Source organism: Lampetra planeri, chromosome 56 (assembly GCF_965212315.1).
Source record: "Lampetra planeri chromosome 56, kcLamPlan1.2.h2, whole genome shotgun sequence".
Taxonomy (NCBI): domain Eukaryota; kingdom Metazoa; phylum Chordata; class Hyperoartia; order Petromyzontiformes; family Petromyzontidae; genus Lampetra; species Lampetra planeri.
Genome location: NC_136162.1, coordinates 4,100,162 through 4,104,199, shown reverse-complemented (window position 1 = coordinate 4,104,199; position 4,038 = coordinate 4,100,162).

The following is a 4,038-nucleotide window of genomic DNA, read 5'->3' as shown; positions in this document are numbered from 1 at the left end:
GACGCGTCGCTGGAATGGAAGGAACACGATCTCCGACATTCTCTCTCGCTCCACTGCTGGACTAGACTCTGTGATGGCAAAGCAATATTACAGTCACTCACGCGTCTCTCCCCTCCCCCCTTGTCCAAACAATTTGGACGCCGCCCAGTGAACGAGGCCACGCTCACGACTTCTGATTGTCATACGCTGGTGACATTAATCACCCTGAATCACGCAAGCCGCGCTGGTGCGTTCCCGTAGTCCGGTGTTAGGGTGTTGATTGAGCGGCGTTCAGAGCCGTGCTCGCGATCAGGAGGAGTAGCACACGCCTCCCCGTCACGCATCACGTGCGTGCCAGCCTTGTCGAGACCACCAACTCGATAGAGCTGAACGCGCGGCCGGGTGTCTGTCGTTGAGGCCACCAGTTCACGAAGAGCTGTTGAGTTGGTGGACTCGACAAGGCTGAGAGCTACTGTACATACAGTGCGGTGGTCACGTGACGAGCGTGCAAAGCGTGCGGATTTGAGTGGTGTCTCCCAGCTGTGTGTGAACGGCAACACGTTATGGCTGGCATCGAACCTATTTGTTTTTCCAGCCTGCAACGCATGCGATGATGGATTTTCTCAGAATTGACGGAAAATGTTGGATTTGAATTACGTACAATATTACCTTTGCAGTGATGTACAGCGCAGTACGTTCTAAGCATTTTCATTTCTCCCAGAGATGGAAAGGTCATGCTTTTGAGACATTATTAATGTTTGTAGATTATATGCAGAATATGATTTACAATGCTGTCAGAGACTTTGACGTTGTGTTTTTTCAAGTGGGGAAAAAAATAAACTCCCGTCGTATTTATATATTAAATATATCCTGTTTTTAATAACAAGGGAGCCACATGAGTCATGCGTACAATAGTTGTGTGCTCTTAAACATTGTCTTAAAATAAAGTTATATATAAACACAATGACGAATGGGAGCGCTTCTGTTTATTTAAATGAACAAAAAGCTCGCGAGAGCGGAATTGGAATCTTTATTTGAACGTATTGGCGGTAATATTAATAATAGTTCAATTTGTAACGCGCGCAAATTTGCAGACGTAGTGGCCGCAACTCAGAGGCGCGGAGCCAAGCTCAGAGTCGCTCGAAAGCACGTGGCTGTAGAGGTGAGTTTGTAAGTCTCTCTTGAAGGAAGCGATTGAGGTGATGCTGCGAATGTGCAGAGGGATATCGTTCCAGACTGTTGGGGCTGCCACCGAGAAGCGGCGCATAGACACGATGACCATCCTGGATCTTGGTATCAAGAGGATGTCGTGAGTCGCGCTGCGCAGGCATCTGGCGTGTGCTGAGCTGCAAGTTGTCAGTAATGAAGAAAGGTACGGCGGGCAGGCGGATATGAAGGCATTGTAGCAGAGGCAGTTGAGAGCACGGAGACAAGCTAGTGAGTCGAGACGGGGATGAGTGTGGGTACACAGGCGATGCGCGGTCTGTAAAAATAAAATAAAAATGTTTCGCAGTCGGAAGACGAATATCAGTTCAAATTGTGATGATATGACTGTTTTCAGAGGAGCCGGTGTGTAGTGCTGCCTCCGGTCTACCTCCAATACGTCCATTTATACTGGCTGGACAAATCCGATGAGCTCTGAAGCTCTTTCCCAGAGTCGCCCAGTCCAAGTCTTCTTGTCGTGTCGCGGCTGATGTAGTTGCAGAGCAACGGGACTACAATTGCACGTCCAGGTGGTCAAGCTCAGACAACCGTGTCAGGTAGCAGCGGGGGAGTGAATCGCCGTGATACCCAAGTAGGGGGGGCAAGGAGTCAGAAAGCGATGACGAAAACACGATAGGAGTGCCCGGTAATAAAATCACTAACACAATTTAAAATCCACTTTTTTCTTTTACCAGGTATAGCCCGCTGAGCTAGAAGCTTCTTGTTCAGAAGCGAGTTAGCCCCAAGTGACAGCTCAACAGAGTGGCTTGTCGCGTGGAAATGCACAGCAGCCAAATAGTCTGAACGCGTGAATGTTGATTCTAAGTGTGGAGGGAAACCGCGGAGGACCCGGAGAAAAAAACACACGCGACCACGTGGAGAGGAAGAGAGAGAGAGACACGCAAACTCCAAATACACAGCAGCAGGCATCAGGGTAAGGATCGAACCCACGACCTCCTGCATACCAGGCGAGATAGTTAACATTTCCTAGCCACCGTGATGATGATGAGAGAGAGACACGCAAACTCCAAATATCCAGCAGCAAGCGTCAGGGTAAGGATCGAACCCACGACCTCCTGCACACCAGGCGAGGTAGTTAACATCTCCTAGCCACCGTGATGATGATGATGAGAGAGAGACACGCAAACTCCAAATATACAGCAGCAAGCGTCAGGGTAAGGATCGAACCCACGACCTCCTGCACACCAGGCGATGTAGTTAACATCTCCTAGCCACCGTGATGATGATGATGAGAGAGAGACACGCAAACTCCCAATATACAGCAGCAGGCGTCAGGGTAAGGATCGAACCCGCGACCTCTTGCATACCAGGCAAGGGAGTGAACATTTTTTAGCCACCGTGATGATAATGAGAGAGATACACGCAAACTCCAAATATACAGCAGGCGTCAGGGTCAGGATAGAACCCACAACCTCCTGCATACCAGGCAAGGTAGTTAACATCTCCTAGTCACCGTGATGATAATGAGAGAGATAGAGACACGCAAACTCCAAATATACAGCAGCAGGCGTCAGGGTAAGGATCGAACCCGCGACCACATGTAGTAGTAGCTACTACACATGTGGTAGTAGCTACTACACATGTGGTAGTAGCTACTACACATGTGGTAGTAGCTACTACACATGTGGTAGTAGCTACTACACATGTGGTAGTAGCTACTACACATGTGGTAGTAGCTACTACACATGTGGTAGTAGCTACTACACATGTGGTAGTAGCTACTACACATGTGGTAGTAGCTACTACACATGTGGTAGTAGCTACTACACATGTGGTAGTAGCTACTACACATGTGGTAGTAGCTACTACACATGTGGTAGTAGCTACTACACATGTGGTAGTAGCTACTACACATGTGGTAGTAGCTACTACACATGTGGTAGTAGCTACTACACATGTGGTAGTAGCTACTACACATGTAGCTACTGTTGCTACTACGATAACCCGTTACTGGCCTGACCCAACATGGTTCTAATAAATAAATGTACGAACAGTGAATATCGATACCTTAACCTAATTGTACATTTTGTGGGTTATACCTAAAGTGGCTGCTAGTGAATTGCAAGCGAATAAAGAAAAAACATTTTCAAAGGACGCTCCGCATGCGTTGATGTAAGTGGTTCGCGTTCGTATTGTCAGCGACCAATGAGTTTAGAAAGGTATTTTAAATCGTCCACGGGTTAGCGTGTGGACTTTTCTCTCTACATTTTTATCGCAGTCATTTGCATATTGGCAGAATCATACAGCGTGATTATTCACCGATGACTCTCACGCACGATGTAATTTCACACAATTTATGAATTGCCTAGTGTACCCCCCTGGGACATTGTCCATTGCCATGCACGCCCAGGCAACGGGGGGGGGGGAGGCTATGCAAGACCCGACTGTGCCCTCCCCCCCTCCTTTCTCCCCACTCACTTTAACTGGATGAGCTACAGATGTTTCGTTTCTAACCGCGTATACACAATACTATGTAAGCTCTTTGGTTTTTTCGGTAAAGTCACGTAGGTGAAAACTAAAATAAAATATTTGTATTTTTATTTTATTTTGTTTTCACCCACGTGACTTTACCGAAAAAACCCAAAGAGTATGGATTCTTGCAGTCACGAAAACTGCAAATCTAGAACTATGTAAGCTATAACTATACAGGGTGGTTACATTTTCTTTTTTTACACTTCTGAGAATTTGCAACAATCCCACGAGAAAGGTTTTAGGGTTAGATCACGTTACTTATAAATGTGTCGCAATCCTCCACCACCCAACACGGCCAATCAGTAAAAAAATGTGTCACGTTGACAAAACGACAATTAGTAACTTTTTCAGCCCACCCGGTGT